This window comes from Mycteria americana, chromosome 7 (genome assembly GCF_035582795.1).
Source record: "Mycteria americana isolate JAX WOST 10 ecotype Jacksonville Zoo and Gardens chromosome 7, USCA_MyAme_1.0, whole genome shotgun sequence".
NCBI classification, from domain to species: Eukaryota; Metazoa; Chordata; class Aves; order Ciconiiformes; family Ciconiidae; genus Mycteria; species Mycteria americana.
The window spans coordinates 8,899,554-8,925,459 of NC_134371.1; the positions used below are offsets into that span (position 1 = coordinate 8,899,554).

Consider the following 25,906-nt stretch of genomic DNA (forward strand, 5'->3'; position numbering starts at 1 on the left):
AACCAAGTGCCACATTTACCCATTTCGTAGCATTATCAGGTGAATATTCCCACAGCTGGAATGTTTGGGGTCACCTCCCAAATATTGTAAATGATGGTCCTGACCAGGGAATGGTCCCGTGCGAAGAACCTGCAAGATTAATGCCCTGCACGTGAAAATAGCTGACTTGTAGTAGCAGTAACGGCCATTACTCATATAAATTAGACCCACATATGTACATCCTTATTTGCAAATAATCCATAGGTCTCATCAAATAGTTTCCATTTTCCTTTTAGGCAATGGAAAATTAAGCAGAAGAAAGCTAACGTGAGCTTCAAGCTGAAGCCCTCTAAAAAAACATGCTGCTGCGAAAAACATTGTTTAGGGTAACTTGAGAAGCCAGCTGGTAAAATTCAGTCACATTTTCCAGGGCAGATGAATTTATAGACCCTATCTTCAGCACAAATAATCTCTATTAGCTTCCCCTGCTTTTAAAATTGGGCTCCACTAACCTTTATTTATCATGCTTTTTCAGGACCACACAAATTAGACAAAAATAGCGTGGTAGTTTCTTCTCTGTTTAACCATGTAAAGCAAGTATGTACAACGTCTAGCGTTAGGAGTTTCAGCCATGGTTTTATTTCCATAACTGTTTCAGAGCCCCAGATGTTACTGCTTAAAGCCACCCGCTATACCAGCAGGGCTTCTTCAGTACTACTGTGTTATAAATAACACTAAGAGTAGTAATAATAGCGAGTAGTTCTTCAGTTATCTCATATCTTTCTTCAATTTTGTTCTTGCAACACCATGTCAGGACATTTTGTCTGAGCTGATGGGAAGAAGGGGTATTGATTTTCTCAAGATTGCTGCCTTTTTCTCACCCTATTTAGTGCCAAGGGTAGGTATAAATTGCGCCCGGAGCATGGCACAGTGCAGGCACGGCCAGGCTGCACCGTGCTGGGATTGGGGCTGCAGCAATGCCTGCTTGCTCAGACGGTTCACAGCAGGGACCTTGCTTGAAATCTTGGTGTATTTTTAGCTGAGCTATGTGAGGGATAAAAGTAGGGCATCGGCGCTCAGCAGAACCGTACAGACAGGTTTTGCATATGGAGCAAAACTAGAGAACGTGGCGGGGGTTGGGCTTTTTCTTCTGTCATTCTGCTGACTTTGCGCAAAAGTTGAACATCAGGTTTCACCCAGTGAACTTACATGAGTTTGTACAATAGATGTGCGAGAGAAAAACAGCCTGTTCAGAGCCAGAGAGGAGCGAGCAGTCCCGCACCGGCCAGATCTGCGTTGCCGCCAGTGTTGGCAGGACCGATGGCCCCATCGGGGGAGAGGGAGAGAGCCGGGACGGGAAGAGGTTTCGGCAGCTTCCTCGAGATATCCTCTTAGTGTTCATGGCTGGGAAACCAAGCAGGGAAATCGGCATCACTCGAGGCGCTTCCCTCTGGCCTTATTCTGTGGTTTGGAAAGCAATTTGAATGGAAAATGAAGATAATTTGAGGACAAATCAAAGAAGGAAAATGGGACCAATACAACAAGAGGAGAAGAAATTAAAGGAGTGGAGTCTGGGCTTGCAAACCTCTTCAGTATCAGCATTTCTCCCCACCAAAAGGAAGCATTTCATTTTCCCTGGAAGGAGACAAAACGAACAGCAGGGACTATTGTTGTGGCAAGAACACCTGGAGATGTGCTAGCAGCAGCGAGAGCTCGCTGGCAGGGATAGCAATGGCATAATTTGCAGCAACATCTGCAGTTGGCCCAGCAACCATCTCTCCTCATTAATTAGCAGAAGCAGTAGGTTTGCCAGACAGTCCTGTTGGCTTTTGCCTTATTACTCTACCCCTTAGCTAATGAGCCATCCTGTTCCCTTCCCGCTGAGTGAGGTATATCCAGTCTGACCACAGAACGGGCACAGAAATCCAATGTGCATCAAAGGGGGTGACAGTGCTTACCATCATTTTGTGTATATACCCTGTGGGTCATATTTACTACAACCACATGATAGGCTGTAGGCCTAGGGACATAATAGCAGAGGTTCATCAATGACTCTCCTTTCTCTCCCTGTGCGTCTAATTTTATGCTGCAAGGCATGCAACCATGTATGTACGATTCTGGCTTTTACTCCCTGAAATTATTTTGGATCATATGTAGTTTATTCACAATTCTGCCTTGGTCCTCCAAGCTGACAAGCACGTCCTTTCACCTTGCCTCATCTTCTCTGCCCGAAAATAAGAACCATGACGCTGTCCTTCAGAAGTGATTTGGTTTCCACCAGTGAGACAGTATCATAATGCAGCTCTGCTTCGCGCCCCTTTCCACAATACAGTCCAGCTATTCAAGAAAGCAACATGCGGATCAGTACACAGGGACCCCGGGGCACCTTTGCCTGGCCATTACATGCCACCCCATTGAGCACCGTCCTGGTGGTGAATTACTGCATCAATGGAGAAATTAATACAAGGCAGAGGAAGGCGACAACCTTTAGCAAGTCTCTGGCAAGCTCAGCTTTCTTTTCCAGGGTTGCACTTATGATCAAATGTCAACTCCTGGACGTGGCTAAGGGACTGCAGGCTGTTATCTGGGGAGCTCCAGACCTTGGTGCAAGAGGGCTGTAAAGTCGTGGCTGCCTAGCCCTGTTGGTCGCGCAGGCAGGATCCTGTCTGGCTGCGTACGGTGCCGAGCCTCAGGCAGTCTCGCTCAAGTCATTTCATGCACAGTTTAATTCTTTCCATAATGGGGAGGGGGACTTATTCCAAGAAAACCCGATCCAAAATGATCAAGGTGGCTTAATAACACAAGGCAAACGGCAGTGCTACGGCCCTGCTAGACAATAGCAAAACACATTCGGTTACGCAGCTCAGACCTTGCTGCATTACACATGTAATTAGGTTGTTTCCATGGTAATGATCTAATTATGGTCTTCTTGGCTTTGTGTAATCACATTTGCTGCATTTTGGCAGAGCTGTTTTCCTTATTTTTGAACTGCAACACTTGGCAAGATGTTCTTTCTAAAGCCGAATAATAATTTTGCCTGATGGAAAACGACAAGTCTGTGAGTTTTTATTTAAAGCAGGGTTGAAGATACAAGACAAGACAAAACTGTATATATATATATAGCGTATATATAATATATATGTATATATAACGAAGGATTTTTATCCCTGTAATTTCCATTCCTCTTTCCTTCCTACCTTTTTTTTGCAAGTGCTTAAAATAGTGAATTGTAGCACTAGCTCCCACGTGGGAGGGGAAACTCCAGAGACCTCTCTCCTTTTCCCCGGGTTAGTGATGGGCTGACCTTAGGGCATGAGATTTCACCTCTCCCTGCCTTATTTTCCCTGTCTGGGGATAACGATACCGACTTCAGATAAGATGTATATGCAAAACGTACATTATTTCCACTAAGCTATTTCAGCTCTTGGTAAGCATGATACCTTAGAGACAGCTGGTGAAATCCTGGCCCTGTAGAAGGCCAAGGGCAAAACTGTTATTGATTTCCATAGCGGTGCAATTTCCCATGTGTCTGTTCAAACATCTTCTTAGAAAAAATCAGATACGAAAAGCCAAATGTAGCAGCCTTGACCAATTCTCCGGATTCTCCACCCTGCTGCCTCGGAGCTGAGCGAGCGAGGTGGCATTAGACTTCGGTGACACGTGCGGTATCTCCCGTAGCCGCCACGGCACCGCGGGGGAATCTGGCCGTGGGTTTTGTTGCTCACAAAGGGGATCCCCTTTACCAAACCCAGCCCTCCCTACAGCTCAGCTTATTCCTCTGTGCTATAGGGTGGTTTTAGGGAGGTGCAGAGTTCAAGGCTGTGTTAAAGCCAGCGCTCGTAGGGATTTATCGTGGTCCGTGCTCTGTTGTGCAGGAGAGGCGCTTATTATAGCGCGTAAGCTCTCCTAAGGCAACTCTCTCCTTGAAGTCAGCTGCAAGATCTGGCTGTGGTTATCACTTACAAAGATTTTTAAAGCTTTCTTGCAAAACAAAAGATATATTTCTAGCTTGAGCAATAAGGGATCTGGGGAAAGATAGGAGATGAAAGGTCAAGCAAGAGAAGCTTGTGAAATCACACTGGAGCAGCACTGCAGGCTGTAGTCAGCCAGCAGCTTGTATTGCAATCGACAAGGCTATTCATGGAAAGGTTTTTGATCGGAGTTGCCATGACAATAGGAAACACCTAAAAAAGATCTATGAAATGTTATATCGGCATCAAGCCAAGAAGTTAAGCCAAATCCTACACTCTGGTTATTCCTATGAGTCAGTAGCTTTCATAGTAGTATTGCTGAAGGAAAGATTTGGTCTTCTGACTTTGAAGATTTGCGAAAATAGGTATGAAATATAAATTATGATAGAAAAGATTTGTGCCGTAAAGAATTCGCTGTGGAAGGTTGTTGGAATCTTGCAAATACTGTTTACAGCTCTTGCTTAGCGTAACTGAATATACACACAGGACAACGGAGCCCTCTGATTTTGATGGACAGATGGGTATGGCTGCTTTCTGAATGAATACAATATAACACCCACTCTGCACATGCTTTAGGGTCTAGGGATTGAAATTTCCATCTCTAAACCTTTACAGAGAGATTTCAAATCCAAAATGAGTGGCACTGAATTTCAAGGACCCAGCAAAAATAATTCACTTTTGAAAGCAGTGTTTTCTCAAGATATCAGAGGTGAGAAGAAAACCTGGTGTTGCCATTTTTTTGGAATGAATAATGATGTGAGGGTGGGGTTTTTTTTTCTTTATTTGATGCATCTCTGAGTACAGAATCCCCGGAGCTCACAGCAAGGACCAGACACCGTGTCCTCTGCTGTTTTTTTTTTTGCAGCACTGACCATGCTGTTAGCCCAGAGAAAGTAAGTTATGCTATTGAGCCATATGCTTTCATGTTATGTTCTGCAGAGGATAAAACTAACTGTGATTAGCTATTGCCACTTAAGTTTTAGCAGATTGACACCTCTCAAATGCCAAGATATACTCAAATAAGCCCACAACAAATGCTTGTGAATGGACAGGCAACTGCACAGCAGTCGTGGTGAAAGTCAAATAACAGCAGTGGAGTGGGGTGGGATTTCAGGTCTGCTCTGTCGCTGCTCCTAGTGAACTGAACGCCTTTTCCGAGGACCTTTCGGCAGGTCACAGCTAATTGACTTCCACATCTTCCCTGCAGAGCAGATAGGTATGAAATGCTATAATAGGTATCGCTGCTGGAACATCGTTCTCCACTGATATGCAGCCACCTCCTGGACAGTAAACAGGGCATAGCCTTAGTAAGACATTTTGTGCCTCAGGTACCCTTCCCCTTCCTCCTCCCTTGCCTTTTGAGCCAGCCGGAGGGAGGAAGAGAAGGGTGGCAATCAGTTGGAGGTCAGTGGCCCCAAGGTTGAGAGAGGAGAGCAAGCACTGGGGCTGGTGGGGACCAAGCTGCAGCAACCCAGCTTGCTCAAGGCTGGGGCTTCCCAGAAACGTCGCACCACCAGGCCCTCACTGGAAACCCTACAGAAAAGCCTTCGGCTGAGGGGCAGCCCAGCTCTACCGGCGAGTGCCTGGGGGCGAGGGGTGAGCTGCCTGACGGGCACGGGTTGGGTCCTCTCTGTATTTTGTAGAGGCAGCACAGCAGCGTACTATGGGATACACAACATAACCATGAGGGGCATCATCTCCTGCTTCTCTTCCTGCCTGCTCCCTATCTAGGAGCTCAGCAGCAGAAGGGACAGGCTTGCCTCCAGAGAGGAAAATGGTATGTTAATGAGAGCCCTGTTCACTGAAACTGCTGGTTCTCGTACTTTGGCTCTGGTTGTGGTATTGCAGAACATGGAACGGCGTATTTTACTGTGCAGGCTGCGTAGATGCCCCTGCTGTGCAAAGCCTCACATGCGAACTGCAGTAATCACCATCTCTTGCCTTCAAGGTGTTGCATGCTTATAGGACTAAAACCAGAGCTGAGGAGCCTGTCCTCCTTTCCACAAGTCTGTGAATTTCATTAATGCCACCAAGGGTTTTACGTGTGCCTACAGAAGAGACCAGACACCTCAATTTATTCTGCCCTTGTTTCCTTCTTTCATAACCCAGATATTTGCATAATACAGAGCAGCAATGCCAAGTGCCGGGTGCCTCCGTTCCCGCTGCACAGGCTCCATATGCTGCCTATCTGTGTTAATCCCAGGGAGCTCTGCAGTTGCAGTAGGACAATTTTCAAACTGTATGCGTGTAAATTCAAGCTGACGCTCGGCAGCTTTAATTCACGGACTGAACCTGATCCTTGCTCACACCCTACCCATCGGATAACCTTAACACCACGATCAATACAGCCAGATAATTACAACTAGTAGGAAAGCTAAGTGTATGTTTCCATTTTTTTTCATCAAAACAAAGTCCTAGTGATATGTTCCTGCCAAGGCTTATACAATTCTCCTTTATTACACTGGGAGCTCACACAAGCTTAATACTGTATAATGCTTTTTACATGATCACTCTCAACCAGAAATTCCCTCTCATCTAAATCTAGCTCATCTATCTTGGTATGAATCTCTAATTCTGCATGTGTAGGGAGGAAACTGTCCCTCTGTTTCGCTTTTGATCTACTGCCAAATCCACTGACGTCAACAGCCAAAACGAGAATGACTGAGAAAAATGAAAGACTGGTCCATGAAACTTCAGAGATTTCACCTTTGGCTTTCACTAGCTAAAGCTGGTTGATATAATTTCCCACTTTCTCCTGGTCACCCCAGATCTTGTTTCTCAAACATATGTTGCCCTTTTGCTCTTTATATATTTGCTTTGCTAATGGTTGAGAGAAGCTTATCCTTTACAGACACTGCCTTAGGAAGAGACACTGGCAAGCAGACAGCCATTTCACACCGCCCTGGGAAGCACAAGTCAACTTAGAGACATCCTGATTTTCTGTGTCAGGAGAACGCTGTTTCTGACCACAAAACATTGACTCCCAAGCCAAAAGGATATGGGACCACTCAAGGCATGGCGTCCAGTGAAACATGAGCATTTTTCCCATTTTCACTTTAAATTATACAGAATCAACAAGGTCTACAAGGCATGGGTCAGGGTACCTTGATCAGGACCTAAGCAACAGCTCAGTGATAGATGAATCTCACCTCTGTGCATGAGAGCAACGCAAGGATGTGAACCCTTTTCCTCTGAAATGTAATGTCCGGCTCTGACTTCTAGGACTTCTGGAGTTAAACAGCAGTAGTAACCTTGTGATGGCAAGGAAGCAAGATGACTGCAACCATTAATTGCACTGCTATAAATTCTGTGGTATGAGCAACTTTCATCTGTGCTCACAGTTGTGAAGAAGCCATCATGAACATGGGCTGTAGCATGCATACACGCACACACAGAGCATATGTACACATGGAGAGATCAATAGATTGCATATGGTACACGTGGCATAATTCATGGCTTTTCTTGAAGGCTGTCACAAATCTGAGATGTATTGGGTGAGAGGAGTACCGGGGTAGTCTTTTAATTAGTCCACAGCTCAGCTGCGTTGTAAAACTCACTCTGACATTGCATCCAAAATTTATAACCTTTTAAATCAAAGGAACATCTCAGACTCTGAGTTTTTGCTAATCGGAGGTGTTAATGATAAAAGCACAAGCCTGAAAAAGGGACATGTTAGACAATTATTCACAATATTCAGAACTGTTTCTCAGGCCAATGTGCTACCCTATAAAAATTAATCTGGAAAATATATGGGGCTCCCAGCTGTCTCGCTCATATCTGTATATTATCTGCTTGGTTGCCGCTGGAGGTGGTGTGATGGGAAAGCTGCACTTGAACCGTCTGTGGTGAATGCTTCCCAGGACTGCTTCTTAAATGAGCAGGGTATGGATGCTATAGGGCCTTCAGCTCAAGCACATCCATACTGGAGAGGAACATGTCTTGGTGAACACACCCAGAGCTCGGCAGCCTTAGTGAGCCCTAGACCTAGACCCTAGGAGGACAGGCATGGTACTGGCTTGAGAGGATTTGGGGTGGTGTAGTAGATGACTGTGGCTCTTGGCCGCATGGACATTTTGCTTCAATAAGACACACACTACCACCTCTTGGCTTCTTGGCAGCTGCTGCCGGATGTGACCTACCTTTTGCTAGGATAAGAGACTGACTTTTGACACTGGGTATACTCTTTTTTGTATTGATTACATCTGTATCCATATTGTAAACAGTCGATTAGAGTTTCCCAAATTAAATAGACCCCAAATAGTTTACAGGCTCTAAGTGGCCATTATGTTTGGTTTGTTCATTTGCGTTTTAATCGGCCCCAGATGGAAAGGCTATTCCCCGCCGTGTCAAGGGATTTGAGGCAACTGCACTGCAGATTGTGGCCATCGTGGGCAAATATGGCTTTGTTTGCAAAAAGTAGGGGAACTCCCTTGTTACATTTGATGATCACTTTTCTTTGTGGTTAAAAGACTTCTCAATATTACCAAAGAAAAGGAAAAGAAAGATATTTGGTGGATACGTTTCCATATTTCCAGTAACCCTTTCCATTTTCAGAAAACAGTTGTAAGAAAAACACGTACAGTGCTTTGATATTTCGAGGTGCTGGCGGCAAAGGTCGCACTGGCCCTGCTCCTGCAGGTCTGTATGTTCTGGGAAATGCCAGCTTCCTCCAGGGCAACTCAGCCCGCCCTGCCCGAACATGATGGAACAGGAGACAGTTGCAGGCTCCCGAGATCCCAGCCCGTCCAGAAAGCCCAACCCGCATTCCCTGAAACACCCCTGCCTGGGAAGGACTTTGCATCCGTGAGCAGCAGCAGAGGCGTGTGGTTCGGATGCTGTTGGCTGTGGGTAAAAGCCCGGCAGCAGCAGAGAGCCTGGGGGAAGCCCATTCGTTAAGAGCTGAGGCACCCGATGCCGTTATCGCTAATGCCTTCAGCACAGGACAGGGCTGCAATCAATTTCATAATAAATCAACCCCATTTTCTAATATGAACCAATTTATCTGCCAGGCTGACTTGCCAAACACTATTAGAGGCTGAGGTCAAACTGAAAAAGACATATCACATTTTCAGCTTCTCCTCCTAACTTCGCATCTCGAGGCACGCTCTGCAGTCACTGGTTCACAGCTCTTTACCCTCCCCGGAGACTTCTCCTTCAGGAGACTTTCATTTATAGATGATGCAGACACAGCAGGGATGATATATTTAATGCCAGCCACTAACACAACAGCTTTAAGTCTGAAACTAGCACCTGTCTTTTCTCACCACTGTACAGTATTTATGGAGACTGGATAAAAAGATTATTTGAAAGGTTTGATTTGCAGCAGAACCAAGAAAATCCTGGTTTACTACAACCAAGCCTATGTTATGATTTTATCTGTGTTCATTTAGGCTACAGCTCTGGTGGAGACACCCAACTTAAAGAATTAGCTATGGTAAACAAGATAGGAGAGAGATTTGAGATTCTTATTTATAGAAGGAACCACGCAGAAACGACTGTAAAAATGATTAATACATAACAAATACGGATAGCATTAGTTTAAGGATACACAGAAGAAACAAAGGAATCTCTGCCTTGAATGGTCATTGTACAGCACAGGCTTGTGAAAAATTCACGTATACGTGAGCGAGGAGCTGGGAGCTGCCGGCAGCTGGGAGCCTTGGCCTGCACCAGATGAAAACACACTGATGTTTAACTATTCATCTGACATTACAGAGCGGCACAGTCAGCTATGACCATTCCCACACGAGCAGAGAATATCGATTATCCCATTCAGAAGAGTTAAGGTGTTGCTGAAAGCAAGAATAATAATTGCATCAGCAGTTAGCATTCTGGGTGGGTATGCACATGAGCCTGCATGTAAGCAAAGGGTGAGAGGTGTCTTCCAGGGGAGGAACAGTGAAAGATGGAATAAATGGGCTTAGCCTAAAGAAAAACCTAGGGACAGGATAATGTAACCAAAACCGCAGGACAAAAAGGCATGAAGTTAACTTGCAGCAAGGCAGACACAAGTCAGGCATGAGGAACAGATTCGCTGACAACACGACGACTACCGTGGCAGCAACACAAATGCCACCAGCACGCAGCCTGAATGCAGTGGCATTCCTGGCAGCAGCGACACTTGCTCAGCTTTTTCCATACTTCTCTCCTCGTAACTCCATACTTGCACCACTATTTCCATTAAACTAATGGAAATAAATTCCAGATTGCAGTAGGTGTATAAGGAAGGGCTTCACAATTTACAATGATGCCAACAAACCAGTCAGAACAATTTTTTATCAAAAAAAAGTATCACAAGGGCTAGTACTTCTTAAAGAGAAGACAGTCAAAGCATTACAAGTGCAAATCGAGGTGAAGCATAGCTGATAAAGAAGGCCACGCAGCAGAAGTTTCAGTAACACAGGTAGTTACTGGAGATGCCGAGGAAGGTGGCTGGTTCGACTCTTCCTCACACAGGGAGTCCCCTCTGGTGCGTTTATTTGAAATCTTTTTGATTTTGCACTTACAGCACTTCCCTACTGCAAGATAACCCAGTGTATTAACAAGCCCAAACTCTTGTTAATCCTGGTATCTCGCTTGAAACAAATATCCCTTAATATTCTTCCCTAATGCTAATTTTTTTAATGTTTTCCAGGCAGAAAAGAAATGGTCAACTCCGCAGTAAAGAAGATTACTTATGATGGGCTTTTAAAAGATTATGCACACAAAGGCATAAAAGGAAGGATGTACTCTCTTAACCTTTCCCTTCCAAAGAAGCTGACCTTTTTCTATCCTAGATTGTATTTAGCTGATGTACATCTTCAGATGCATATATGATTTGATACAAAGCCTGCTGGACTCAGTGGAAGGGTTTCCACCGGCGTTCATCAGCACTGAGCCAAGTCCATACTACTAATGGAATTTCTTAGATAGTAATAATACACAACATTATGAGTGGCGTCACCTTTGTTACAAATCCAGGGACATTAATATTAAATTTGGCACTACCTTAGTATTCCTGAAACTTTGGTCCAGAGGGCTCTCCATACTCAGCCATGGAGCTAACTACAATGAGAAAAAAGCAGCGGGAAAGTGGGCAAAGTGGTGGAAGTCCTCTTTTTGAATGGAACCCACATTTTGAATGGAAGCGCAAGGAAAGGAATAGGTTCCACAGCGCAACCACAAATTACTTCACCATGGCCTCACAGATCATAAGTGGTTTGTGCTGATGACTTGGGTATCAACAGCCAAGAAGATGCAATATTATTATTCAGAAACTTGACCCATGTGATTTTTGCATAATGTTAGAATTGAAAAATTGAAGAAAAAATATTTTAGGTTGTCATGAAGTTGTTTTTCTTTTTCCCCAAAAAACCCCAAAAGCTCTGTAAGTTAATATTCAGTTGATTAATGTCTGTTTCATTCCATTTGCAGATTAACCTTTTGACGGAATTAAAAAACGGAAATTTTTAAATCAACTAATTTAAAATACTGCAAAAAAGAGTTAAATTTTCATGTCTGAATGCCGGAACTGATCATTTAAACTTTAGAAGCTAAATTTCATACATAGCTTCTGTTCATTCAAATTGCCTTTTCTGGGGACTTTCTTCTTTTCATCAAAATGTAAGGTGGGCGGTGGATTTATGTAGAACGACACGTCTGGATGAGGGCAACGCTGTGGCTCTGTGTCAGCAGAGCAGGACAGGAGGCTCGGAGGATGCAAACGAAGGCATGGCTGGTGGCTGGGGATGTCACCTGGCTTTCCGAGCTGCGTCCCTGAGCAGAGAGGCCGGTTCCACCACTGGAGCTAAGAGAAGCCCTGCTGACCCTTCAGCTGCGTTTGCCCCATCTCAGCCTGGCACGGGTGCAGGGGTTGGGCACCCATCACGCAGCCGATGGCCACAGTGACCCGCTGTCCCACTGACTTCCACATGATGCTTGTGTGGAAAGTTGCTCCTTGTGAATAAGCGCATCAGGAAACTCTGCAATAACAGTAAAATACCTGCTATGAAGCGAGTTGTAATTTCTTCCCCGATATAAACCTATCTGTAGAAAATGATCCCACAGCCACTTATATTAAACTGTCAGTGAGCACATCCCTTAAAAGCTTTTTATTCTGTTTTTAATTTACGGCATTTGACAAGGAAGAGAATTGAATATTGCTGGTGCTGATTCCAGCGCAGCTCAGCCGATTTGCTCTGGCCGAACGCTGGGCCAAGTGCCCAACAGCCCAAGCCGTATATCCTGTTTTTTCATTAACAGATATTGTCACTCCACCACCTCTGCGCTCTCTTTTTATCCAGCTACTGAGCTCTGGAAACTATTAGGTGTCTTTCTCCATTAGGCATTAAGAAGATGTACATGTATTGGAGCAAGAAGTTTTCTTGGTTGCATGACGTTTCCTCTTCTTTTTCCCCAAATGTTCGCATTTATCCCCCAGTGCTTTAGACACTTTGGGTTGGATGATGCACCAGGAGTGCCTGTGGTCCTTCTGGCCGTGGTGGCTGGGAAGGACACGATCCCAGCAGGGACCACGTACCGCTCTCACCCAGAGCAGCTCACAGCCCGTGACCCCTCGGGCTGCATCGACTGCTTTGGGGACATTTGTAAAAGATAACTCAGAAAGAAACCCTGCTTTCAGTTAGCTTCAATTTACTGCAACTGTAGCTGCAGCTTCACTGGAAATTGGTGGCTGCAATCAATAAAAATCCAGAACCCAGAATCACCTTTAAATTTAAGGAGAAAAAGCCCAAACCTTGAGATACTCTGGAGGTGAGCCTGCGAGCAGCTGCTGACAAATCATGACTTTTGCAGGGGAAAATAGCTGTATGTTTTTGAGGGCACGGGCCCTGCTTCTGCTTGGGGGCCCAGACCTTCGCTGCTATATGATCACTGCCGCATCGGACGCTTCAATGTCATAGCGTCAGCTCGTTACTAAGGAGAAAGAGCTTCCCTTGATTAGTATTACTTTCTGCTCAGTAGGTGTCTAAGGAAGCATTTTCTGAGTGTTGTCTTCTGCGGTATGCGCCAGGACAGCCAAAGGGTTCTGCCCCAAGAGGCATGCCCGTGGCAGACACAGATGTGCTGTGGGACAGTGAATCTCGGCCGTGTCTCCTGAACTCGGTCCAGGACCAAACTTCAGGAGCAAACACACAGCTTTGATTTCAGTGCAGTCAAGAGATGGCAGAAGACAAGCAAGGACTTCCTGGCTCTGGGCAGCCAGGGAAGGCAGAGATCACCCTGGACAGTTTGCTAAGGAAAGGACACGTCAAAGCTCCCCTCCTGCAGCTATACGCACCCGCCGTGGCGTGCTGGACACCCTCACCTGTGTGTTAAGGGAGGTTTGTTGGAGATAAAAGCTTCAAACAATTTAGTGGGACAGCATACTGGGGCCTCCCCTTGCATCCCTTCATTCAGTGTCAGGAGAGACCGTGCCTGGGCTGGTTTTATTTATAAACCCGCAGTGAGTAATGCGAGTGTTGCAATCAGCTCCCTGTGCTAAATGTGGCTTTGGCAGATACTCTCAAGCTTCACTAAATCCCCTTCGGTTAGGGAAGGAGAGCGTCTCAGACCGCATTTGCTCTGGCCAGCCTCGGCACATGGCAGTGCCCGCTGCCCCCAAAGGCTTTTGGCAGGGCTGTGAGGAAGGCAGGAGAAACCTAGAAACAAAATTACCGTGCAGAGAGCAGCTCAAAAAAATAGGACGTCAATCCCTGGTAAAGCCACCTGGCTTTTATTCTCTTTTATTCTCATTTATGGCCCGGGAGGGCCAGGCTGGTCGCTGCTCACAGCTTTGGCATCTCCTTCAGCTGCCGTGTCCAGAGTAGCGCTTGCTGGGCTGCCGGGGCTAGACATGCCTTTCAGAAGATGGTGGTCTTCAAAAAGCAGGGAGAGATGTTGGGAAATACAGAGGGGAAACCTGAGGAAAGCAACAAGGCTGGGCTTAGACACCTGGGAAACCTGCAAGGCCCTGAAGAGAGCAGTGAAACTATCAGTCCCGTGGCACATATTTGAGCCTCTGCCAGGGGAAAACTTCTGAGGTTAAACTAACAAATGGAGGCATTTTTCTGCCACAAAGCAGCTCTCTTTTGGCTCTGGGTAACCTAATCCACTTGCAGCGCCGACGGCGGCTCATGGAAATGTTTGGCGATGGAAGGGGAGGGAGGCAGGGGAGAGTGCCAGGGGTGCGGCGGAGGGGAGGTGTCCCACCCGGTGAGTCGTGTTTCCACCCCGCTTAGGCTCCACAGTAGAGGCACAAGGGCCCACCAGCGCAGATGCACCCTGTGGGATGCTCACAAGGACTTTTTAGGAGCCTTATGGGGCTTTTTTGAGAGCGCCAACGTCCAGCTTATAAGAAATTGCATCTTCTCCCCCCAGTCGTCTCTAGAGATCAGATGCTGTCTCTCTGTGACTCGGTTCCCTCTGCAGGTCATGGGCAAGGGTCTTATCTCCCTGATGTGCTATAAGAATAAATACATTAAAAATTGTAAGATACCCAGCAACACAGTCATTTTTGTGTCAGGTACATCCTACAATAGGAGGAAAAAAGTGTCTAAAGCAAAACTCAGTGTATTTGCAGATTGTCACGAGCTCAGTATCTGAATGCCTCACAGCAGATCACCAGCGCACTCATTTCTGCAATAGCAGGGAACGTCAGCATCTCTGTGCTGGCTGCTCTTCATTTACAGTGCGTGGCTCCAGTCGGGGGATTCCCAGCAGATTTGGGAGTGAGTTGACAATGATGCCCCAGGTGCTGCAGGTTGTTTTCGTAGCACCATGGTGGCCCCAGCGCCTGGCCCTGGCACTGAGCTCCCACACTCACCGGCACGGGGTGCTCCCAGCACCTCAGATGCCGACTGTTCCTGGATAACCACCTCCGGCAGCCAACGGAGACAAGCCCAGGCTGACTCTGGGCATTGGGGAGCCATGAGAGACTCCTGGAGATGTCCACGTGCCCCCAGCTCCTGGTGACAAACCTAGCTCAAAGTCAATAGAGCAGCACACCTATGTGAGACATGTCATGTTTTGTAGCATTACTTCATTATTTCCTGAGTACCCAGTAGAGCTAAAACCAAGAAGGATTTTCCCATCTTTGTGATTTTCCCTGCCCATACATTAATTAGCAATGGAAATATATTAATTCTTTCATCAGCAAAAAGGAGACATCTGTCCTCCCCAATATTTGTTAGCTTCCAACCTCAACCTGACGTTCCTATTTCTTTTACTGCTCTCTCTTGAAAATACTGCATTTTTCAACAGCTTTCTAACGTAGGCAAGAAAACATTGAACTTCCTACAGACTGCGAGGTTTCCAGGCTAAACGCTCGTCCTCCTCTGTCCTAAGTCTGAAATGAAGCCTGGGATGAAGCACGGTGCTCAGGTGCCCACCTGGGAACGATGGGGCAGTGAGGCTGGGGCAGAGTTACCAGCAACCCCACCAGGAAATGATTGATTAGTTTTGTCTTTGCCATCTGTTAATTAGCTAAGGGAATGGCTTTGCAGATTCAGGGAGCTGCCTGAGGGGAGGAAAGCAGCCGAAGACATTGGTACCCCTGGGTCAGTGCTGACAACACATGGCGGCATTTGAAGCTCCCAGCCATCGTGAGGACCAGCTCATGGGTCACGTTTTCTCCAGGCAGGAGCCACTTGCTGCCCGTGCCCTGCCGCCTTCGTGATGAGAAAAGAGAGGAAGGAAGAGAGGCTGCCCCAGTGCTTCAGTGACTTTAAAATTAAAATTACTGAATTCATAAACGCCTAATGTTTACGTTGCTATTGTCAGAGAAAAGGACTGCAGGATCACCTTGGGGTTCAAATTCAGCCCTCGGCTGCACCCAGGCCTTAATATTCACTGAACAGCATGGGCAAGCAAAGGGCAGGGTTTGGTGCCAGGACTGGATAGAATTTCATGTGTTATGTCCACTTGATTGCCTACTTATAAATTATAAAAATGTACTGTATTTTAAAACTGCAGTCATAAGACAGCAGTTTCTATCTGAATGATAATGAAACACACTCCAAGGTTATGCCGGGACTTCGCTGGCGCTATTAGAGATCAGTTCAAAGCTACCAAAAAAAAAATATATTGCACTAATAAGTGTTCCTCATTTATAAGTTCCCCTTCAGGAGTAATTAAATGTGACTTTTCTTTTTTTTCCTTTTGGTGGCTGATTTGTGGGATAGCTGTCATGTTTTTGTCTGAGGCTTGAAAAAGATAACTTGAAGATCTGAAATATTTAAAGTGACTAACAACACACCCCGGGGAGAATTCCCACCTGGCCACAGCAGGAGCTGCCGCTCGGGAAACACGCTGCCAGGTCTGCGAGTGAGAGCCCGAGGGTGAGTTTCAATGTGCCGCAGAGAAACGGTGCACGGGCCTGACCCCGCACCCTCTTCCTCGTGGGGCACAGCTCCGGGGCTCCTTTGCCTCTTGTGTCTGTACCTCCCACGGAAATGCTCCCAGAAATGGGAGGTGCAACCTCTTGGGGTCTCGGGAGGTTTCTGAGTTGCTGGGAGGCAGCGTCCCAGCTCTGTGCTGGGGTGCAACCTGTGCTCTCACGTGGCCGTGCAGACGAACCCAGCTGTGCACCCAGGGGATGCGCCCAGGAAGGGACCAGGGGTGCACTGGGGATGCACTGGGGATGCACTGGGGATGCACCCAGGGGATGCACCCGGAGGATGCACCCACCAAGTGGTGGAGAGCGCGGAGCCTGGGCAGAAGCACCTCGGGGTGTCCTGTGACCCCCGCAGCCATAGTGGCTTGTCTGGGGATGGGGATTTAATACACCTCTAACGCAGAAGCATCCTGCCTCTCTTTTTATCTTGGTTGAACAGATGCCTTTTAACCTAACAATGTGAAGTCCTACATAAACATTAAGCATCACTAGGAGAGATTTTTTTGAATGTGATAAATTACAAAACAACTGCATGAAACCCAATACAGTTACACCTTTGCGGCTCAGCAAACTACGTCCAGCCTCTCCAACTCCCCAACAGCCATTCCCTGTCGATGAAGGTTATATGTGCTAGCGAGGGAAAACTCATCATCAGCAATACGCGATCGTCACCAGCTGCTCTATCCAGGTCAGGAGGTGAGCGACTGCTGCTCCAGACATCTGCGCTGGAGGTTAGGTAGGAACGGAGAAGAGCCCAGGACTCGGGGGCTGAACCTGTGGGTCTTCTCCGCAGAGGAGCAATGACAGATTTGACCTCCTGGCTGCTGGCGTGGGTAGGCAGGAGATGGAGGGACCAGATGAGGCTCCTGAGCATTTTATGCCACCGAGGCCAAAGGAATTAGCGTGGGGGCTGGGAGGGAAAAGCTTGATTCTGGCTTTCACAGAGGTCTACACAATGAAGGTCAGGGGCTTATCGCAGTCGGTTTTATTTCTATTTGTTTATTTATTTGTTTTCTTAACGGCTTGGCTTCAGGGACTGGATGGCTGCATACAAGCCCCGCGAGCTGCTGATTTTGCAATCTTCTCTCTCTGGTGCGAGTGTTTTGTTTATATTTCCAGGCATGTGTTATTTCAATTTTTGTTTATCTCCTATATCAATCAGTGAAACAGTCTCAAGAAACAAGGCCAGGCCAATGAGAAACATGCAGGTTTTGTTTGGACGGAGATATGGCATTCCTGAAAGTTGGCTGCACCTCAGAAAGACTCTGCAAATGATGGTATTTACTGCTCTCCACCTTGCAAACAGAGCTGAAACCCAGGCTTTTCCAACCGGTGTCTGTTAAACTTGATGGGGAGGGTAGAGGTGATTAACCCCTGGCTTCCCTCACTTTACTAGCTCTTTAGATGGTAAAAAAAGTCCTTTTCTGGGCCAAGCCTGAGAATGGACTTGAGTGACCGGCCACCCTTTCACTCTCTTTCATTCATGCCGAGGGCTGGTGCTCGGCACCCCGCTACCAGGATAGGAGCATCCAGGGACGAAACCAGGTCTTTGCTGTGAACAAATCTGTGTACATCTGTTTTTCTCCCTCTCCCCCTCCCTACCATGGGAAAAAAATACAGTCTGCTCAGTCTCATTTCCAGGCGCCCCCTGCACAAGCAAAGAAATCGGATCGCCTGCACGTTAGCTGCTCAGCCCCAGCACGCGAATCCTGAACCGATGGTCAGCACCAGGGTGGAGGGGCTGCCAAGTCTGGAGGATGAGCTCGGTACCCTCAGCTGTGCTCGGCTGCTGCCGCAGAGCACAGAGTTAATTCCCCACGTGCTCGGCTCCGAGCAGCGCCGTTCACGCTGGCAGGCCTCTGCAAAAGCTCTCCCCGGATGCCGAGGCGGGGATGTGATTTGCAGGCGGCGAGAGGGAGAGGCAGGGAGCAGGACCACTGCCACTGGTGCTCAGGGAACAGGAGAGGACCCAAGCTGTATTTTCTTTTTGGACCTGAGATTTTCCTCTCCTTGAATTAAAACAAGAGATCTTCCAAAAAACAAAGATGGGGAGGGGGAAAAAAAGTGCCAGTCTACAATTGATGGAGAGGTCAAAGAAATGGGTTTCCTAATGGGAATGTGACAGCTCAAGGTTTTACAGATTCAGCTTAAGGACACGTGCACATTGGTGTTTGAGATGGACGTAAAAGGACATAAATACCACTTAAAATGTACTCTAGGAAAAAACCCATGCATACTGGAATCATTACAATTCAAACAAAGCAATCGTCAATTCCCTGGCAATTTACATTTAAATGCATAATATAATTCTCATGCTAAATTATCTCTTTCCAGTGTAGTCCTTACTCAGAGTGTCTGTGAGGGGGGAGGAGAGGCAAGCTATGTCTTAACTTGTGGATAGCCACTGGTCTGGGAGAGCTATACTGTACGGTCAAGCTGAGTGACCTATATTTCGGGTTTCCCTCAAACAAACGGGGACAGTCACGCTTTCAGCAGGGAAACCCAGAAACAATTTCACCTCCAAAGCCCGGAGGTGGGCAGATCTGGAAAAGGGGATTAAGATCTAAATGTTCAGGGGTACCAGAGCATCTAATAATATGACATTTTTAGACACAGGCAGGCCCCTCATCAGATAGAAAGGACATCTCCTATTCCATGCTCAAAACCAACCTCTCTCCCAGAACTCTGCTTATTGCAACATATTTCTGCTAACAAGATAAGACTTGCTGTAACATCAGCCCTGCCTACACGTCATCCACTGCCTGCTTCCCATCTGTTAGTCTTGATATTTCCTTAATCTTTTTCTCTCACACAGCTCCATGAATAGTTCCCCTCCATAGCGCAGGGAGTGAAATTGGAGAACGCAACGTTGCTCTCTGGGAAAGACATATATTGGTTTGAAACGAGAAGCTTAAAGGCCCAGGCAGGATGGTTGTTCCCCGAGACAGCACAGAGAAATGCAATGAGAAAATGGAGGGAGAGTTGAATTTGAAGTGTCTGTTCTTTAATTATAAATGTTCTTCCTCCAAACAGCTTTTCTTAACAGCTGGTCATCAATTACACGGAGTTACTGAGGTTTTCAGACAGGAGATCAATAAATGGGATTTTTTTCTTGGCCAGGAGAAGCCATTACATAATGGCTGTGTTTCTTCCCTCTGCTTGCCGAGCTATCAGAAACTGGCAAGCGTTCAAGACAGTAAGACTATTCTTAGACGAGGGGCACAGCATCAATCTCAGCGGCAGCAGCACGGTCTCTGACGCCCGGACCCCGGGAGGGCAGCCAGGGAGGGACGGTGCGGTACAGGGCATCTCGGCCCCCCGGGAAGGGCAGGGAGCTGGATGTGGCTTCAGGAGGATGTATGTTAATGAAACAACAGCCTCAGTGCAGTGGTATGCCCGAGTTGCATTTAAAAATGTGCCAGATCTAAATAAAACCAAACCAGACAGTGACAGGGAAAGACGAACAGCCTTCCAGAGCTACCTACTGCTCCGCGTAGGAAACCTCACAGTGTGAGGGGGAATAAATGCCTGTAGTGTAACGACATGAGAACTGTACACCTTTGCTGTCTGATTTGAATGGATTATTTTCAGTGAAATCAAGGCTAGCTGCACAAAAAAGGGAGAGCTGCTTTTTCACGTACTGCAACCTTTGCTGCGTGTTTCATATAAATCAGGCTGCTGCCGTATGTTCTAAATGGAGAATCACATCTGCATCTTTGCAGATGACCTGTCTCACACAGACATGACACATAAGCATTTCTAGAGACATTTTGGTGACCCACTATCATGCATAAACCATCTGGCTACTTCTGTAGTAGCAGAGCTTAAAAATAAAGCCACTCCATTTACGATCTGTGGCTTACAAAAAAAAAAAAAAATTCTGTAGATGTGTTGTGCTGCCACAATCTCGAGCCGTCACACGCCAGCCCGGAGCCACAGCAGCATGTTCCTGTCGCAGCCAGCGCTACGGGGGATAATGGATTTATCAGCTCCTCGTGACACAGCTCTGCCGAACGGGACGGTGTGCTCTCACCCACGTGCGTCTATCAGCCCTTCACGGGGGGAGAGCAAGCAGGATCAGGCTCATTAGGTTATGCTTGGTAGAAACACGAACCTAAGAAAAAGCAAATTTCCCCCTGCCAGGTGCTGAGCAGGGGAAATGAACCTATTCCACTCCGGCCAGTCATCAGCGGCATCGAGCAAGGAGGGCAGGTCTGCGGTGGGCTGAAAACCCAGCCTGAAACCACTTGCTTGAGTGTCACTCATGTGAGCATCGCTAGCGAGATCCCAGGCAGGGTGGTCCTCAAAGGCGTTCAGCAAAGCAATGCAAAAACCAGAAAAAAACACAGTATTTCCATGGCCCAAACACTACGGGAGACAGAGTTCAAGCTGCCAGAAAGGCTGAGTGCTCCGGGGAGAAAGGAAAAGATGTATTTCAAAGCACAGCAATAAAAACACATTACAGCACCTGAGCCAAAACGTGCTCTCAGTTCACCTTCCAGTGTAAGATCCAGAGCAATGTTTGGACAATATCCACACGTATAAAGGTTTGGTTTCAGAAACGTAGACTTTCAAGGCTCTTTCCCAGTACAATAAGCTGGGGCACAAAGGCATGTGTGGTGTTGACTTTCTCCAAGCCCCAGGGGTCTTGCTGTGATAGTCCCAGGCGTTACGTAGCCAGCAATTTTCTTGTCTGACCCATGAATAAAGCAAGTATAATTCAGTCATCTTGTATCCGACAGCTATTCTACCTGTCTGTGCAGCTGATTTTCCTTAAAATAAATATGGTATCTACTGCTAGGTAGTCAGTGAATCCTGTTTGCAAGCAAGACAATTAACAACACAACCCCTTGAAGAAAACTAGCCAAATATTAGAAATAGCCCCTCAAGCAAAGGCTTCACAAAGCAAATGCACATTGCAAGAACGGCAGTGGCCTCTGTGATAACATTTCCAAGATTAATTCATGCTGAATAAATTGCACAATAAACGAGGTTGATAGCAATGCTTTTCTCCAGGCCAAGGTAATGCTTATTGCCATTATCGTATCTGCTACATACACAGAAGGGAACACGCGGTAGTGTTGGTTTGAATAGGCAAATTACACTTTACAGGTGAGACTAAAGCAAGAGATAGAGGCATTTGGAGAAGCGGGAAAACATTAACCTGAAGTGGTCTTGCGGTTATGCCAGACCTGGTTTTTAGGGGAGCTCAAGAAAAGCCTTTTTTCTAAAGCGGAAGAGGTAGATCCTGCCAGGTGTGGGCAGCGGCAGCATCCCTGCGTCACCTACAAGAGAGACCCAGGCTGCAGCAGCTCACCCTGGCCTGGGGGTCCCGGCAGCCCCCCGCACCCTTCAGCACCAGCCCCACCGCAGCCCCGCACCCCTTTAGCCCAGAAGCAGAAGCAGCTGACCAGCACTCATCGCATGCCTCAGGCTCCTTCCCAGCCTGCGACGCACACACATTTTTCGGTCTACTCTGGGTCACCCACATTTACTTTTTCCCCGAAGAGGAGGAAAAATAAATTAATGAAACAGTGCAGCATGCAAGACGCCCTCCCCCTCACCGCCTGGCTTCTCCTGTGAAGACTGCCAGTGCTTCACCTCCTATTTGATGTATATTCAGCAGAAGATAGGGAGGCGCGGTAGTTTCTGTGGGCAGCAGAAATGAAAGGGAACGGCACAGAGGCAGCAAAAAAAAACCAGGAAAAAAAAGAGATCTTACAGCTCTTTGATTGTGCTGGCTCTTTGTTTGAGGTATACAAAAAAAAGCCCAACCTGCTGAAGGATTTGTCTGCTCGAGATAATAACCTTTTCAGGAGACTTGTCTCACCTTTCAAGCATGAAATTCCTCAGAAGGGATCCCACCTCTCAGGCGGCCCCTAAACAGCAGGGTTATTTTTGGTCAAGGCTGAGATTCTCTTCTGAGTCCCCCCCCAGTTTTGACCCGTGGCCACCGCTCGCCTACGAGGAGGCAGCCACCCTCGTCGAGCTGCATGTGGTGGTGGGCTGGAGAAGGGACCTTCTGCCCCAAGCATGGTTGAAGGCATCTGTAGGAAGCCACCTTGGGAGGGTGGGATGGGTCATCCCCACTGCAGAGCCCAGACGTCTGTGTGCAAGAAGAGACAACAAGCAAGCGGGCAAGCAGATGGACATATTACAAGCCAGATACTCATGGGGTGTAAATCAGCACATCATCCCTGGACTTACGCCCTGCATGGGTGTGCGCTGCATCACAGTCTGCTGAGAAAGAGTTAAATTCAGTGATTCAGCAGACATTTGCTCGGCTCCCAGGAAAGCACCTTTGCTCAGAAGATTTATGTCAGCCTTGAAAGAAGAGGACCAGACCAAACTAAAGCCAATCAGCAGCATTTTTGGAAAATATCTTCTTCTCCCTGAACTTGTGAGAATTTCCTCATTACATCTACTATATATATTTTTTTTTCATATTGTGACACAATCCTGCAAACTTCTAGTCCTGGGAATAACTTAAAAACATTTCAATCATTCTCTCTTCTCCAACACTTGGATGTAAAGTACTTTACAAGCGTTCATGGGTGTAGGCCAAGATTTCTGAAAGCAACTATTGATTCTAGGTGCCTGGGTTCCTGGATGCCTCCCTTCACGTCAAATTTCTGTAACAGGGCTTCATTTTCAGAGGTGCTGGAGTACCCAACCTCTGTAGATTAAGTCAGAGAAACAAAACCACTCATCACTTTTGAAAGCCTGACCTTTAATCTGGCAATACCTTTGCAGAGCCTGATTACCGGAGAGGAGAATCGTCAGGAGTTTGGGGATGCTTCCAAGGTCACACAGGAAGGCTGAGGGAAGCCAGGCATGGAATAAACTTTGTTCAAAATCACCTTAATTGCAAGACCATTCTTCTTTTTGTGTTAGCTCCAGTAGAAAAGAAATACCTTCTTTGCAGAAAAAGGTCATTATTTTTATGACCAAAAGAGTTTTTAAGGAGGAAAAAAGGCACTGATGGCACCTAAAAATAAATCAACTAGCTTTTGATTGTTCTTTAGTTTTATTTTAGTGTTTTGGGAAAACAACAGATATTGAGGCAAAAGCTGAAAACAAATTTGGGATCAAACTGCATTTTGCCAGAAGAACAAGCCCTGAGTCCTGACAGAGTTTGGCAAATAAAGACAACTTGGCTGATACAAATGGCCCAGCAAATGAAGCACGTGAAGAAAAACTGTAGTAATCAAAGGTGCCCTCTAGTCTCATTTATTTATTTTTTTAATATATGACAATGACACAAATGTAGAAAGAAGATGTGAGATTTAAGCTTTAAAATCATCAATACTGTCCTGGAAAGGGACTGACTGATGGATCGGGTTAATTAACTATCATTACTGGTATGTCCAGCACAGCGTGCGCCAGATCAGCTGCTGGCTGATGCCACACGTGGTGCTGGAAGGATTTCATACAAAGAGGTTTGGAGCAGGGAAAGCGGTTCCTGCTTAAATAACTCCTAATGGAGGACTGTGTTTGAACAGTGATGAGAGGCTTTTATGCGCCTTCAGCGTGGTGAAAGAGCTTAAAACGTGAACTCTCAGCTCTCTCCTGGCCAGAAGAGATGAATGAAGGTTGTCATTGTTCAAGGCGTCATCACCATCAGAAGAAATTTTAGACTCTGCCGGGAAGGGGAAGCAGTTTTTCATCTGAGAAGCCTTATCTATTGTGCAGAGCTCTATTCACAATAAAGATTTTATTCTGGAGAGAGACAGCAAAGCTCATTCTTGCCCTGCTCGTGCTCTGCTTGGCTGCTCTGGTGGCATAGGTGGGCTCTGCAGGACATCTGAAGGACATGGTGGCAACATCCCTGCAGTGGGGGAGCAGAGCCAGCACTGGTGGTCCTAGGCTATCCCGCTTAGCTGCAGGCTGCAGAGTGGTGCAAGGACAGGAGAAAGCCATAGACCCTCTGCGTGCAGGGCTGTGCAACCTAACAGCAGCCCTGGGAAGGCTTCTGTGAGTTAGAGCAGCTGCAAAGGCTGTGCTAACACGTATCATGTGTCGCTTTGGCCTTCCCATAAGCCAGAATCTAGAAGGAGCAAAGTTATTATAAAGTTACTTTTGCTTTTCCCTTCCTTGGCTGCAATTTCTACGCCACATCCCTTAGGGAATACAGCGTAAAGTGGGATACAAAGGCAGGATTTAGCTCACTGCAGTGCAGTGGTCAGGAAGAACAGATTTAGGGACTGGTAATGCTTCTTCGGTTCAGTTTGTCCTTCAGTGTTTTGTTTTACATGTCTGCCTCTAAGATGAACTGCTGATATGAAAAGAAACGTGATTTGAACACAGACTAGTTCTTGGAGGAATTCTGCAGTCCTGACTTTCCTTGTCCATTCTTTCCTTGTCCATTCATGCTCAGATTAATCACATCTTTGTCACTTAATGTCTCACAGAGTGCGATGGCCTCACTTGGACCTCCGTACCCGGCTGTAAGCTAACATGGCTGTCCATTTTCCCTGGTGAAACAGATTCCTAGGGCAAGGGATGCCAGTCATCATCAATTCTCCTTCTGAACAAATTGACTGTAACAAGATTTGACAACAGATGCATTTTTAGTAGATCGAGACCCATGCTTTCAGATCCAGATACCTTTGCATGTACAGTCCAGCTGTAGGCTCATACCAAGGTATTTTGTAGCCATTTCTCAGACGTGGATTCCACATCCCTCTTAAAAAAAAATCAGGATTAACACTGGCCATGTATAGAAAAGTAGTGGAATGAATGAAAGGGACTGATGGGCTCTGGATTTCCTGTCTGCTGGCTGTTAGTTTGTGACAGGATGGTCTGAAAGTTGTTCCAAGGGAGGAGTGCACAGTACAGAGAATTTCCAAGAAAACGGCTTTTCTTCCAGGAATGAATTTTAATTTTTGACCGTTTCAAATTAACCTGCCATGAGGCCCCCACAGTGTGCACTCACAAACAGAAAGCTCTTCACCCATGGGAAAAAACACAGGCTTTTGAATTCTACATTTGACTGGAAGATCCGAAATCTATAATTCTTCTGCTGAGCTTAGGAATACGTGGCAGCTGCACAGGAGACCAGCAGAAGCTGAGAAACCTTTTGCTGGCAGCAGCCAGAGGAGAAACAAACTAGGCAGTCTGAAAATTAACCAAAACAGCGCACACTTCTCAGCAAACCAAGCAATTATTCATACAATGGAAAGGCTTTTTGTAGTGGATGAGCAAATAGTTTTGCATAGCTAATGAGCCTGAAAATTGCAAAGGAAAAAGCACAGAAGAACTTGTTTCTGTGTGTTATCATTTGTTCAGCACTGGTGCAGGCCCTGGTGCAGGTCAACACAAAGTGACTTGTGTTGACCCCTCCAACCGCAGAGGCCCAAGAAGCAGCAGGGAAGCCACATGAGCCCTGGCCCTCCAGCAAAGTCTGAGATGCTCCAGGGACTGAAAACACTGAAGCTTGTTGGTATCTTCACTCCCATAAGGCAACAGCCCCAGCAGAGAAGGTTCCACCCGAGGAGCCTGTGCTGCTCATCTCCACTCCACTTGGAGCAAGCATTCCTCATCTTAAGAGCCAAGGAGCATTTTCACACCTATCACCCCACATCTC

General features: G+C 46.6%; 1 long non-coding RNA gene across 2 annotated transcripts in view; it reads right to left on the reverse strand.

Moving 5' to 3' along the window:
* Nucleotides 1-1,385: 1,385 nt before the first annotated feature.
* Nucleotides 1,386-25,906, reverse strand: part of LOC142413028 (uncharacterized) — a 69,824-nt gene continuing 45,303 nt past the window's right edge. Inside the window, exon 4 of one of the 2 annotated variants that reach the window (XR_012776668.1) lies at nt 1,386-1,440. This is a non-coding gene — a long non-coding RNA (uncharacterized LOC142413028). Of the gene's footprint in view, nt 1,441-22,286; nt 22,427-25,906 lie in introns of those variants that run through there. The other variant, XR_012776667.1, reaches the window with a different exon arrangement.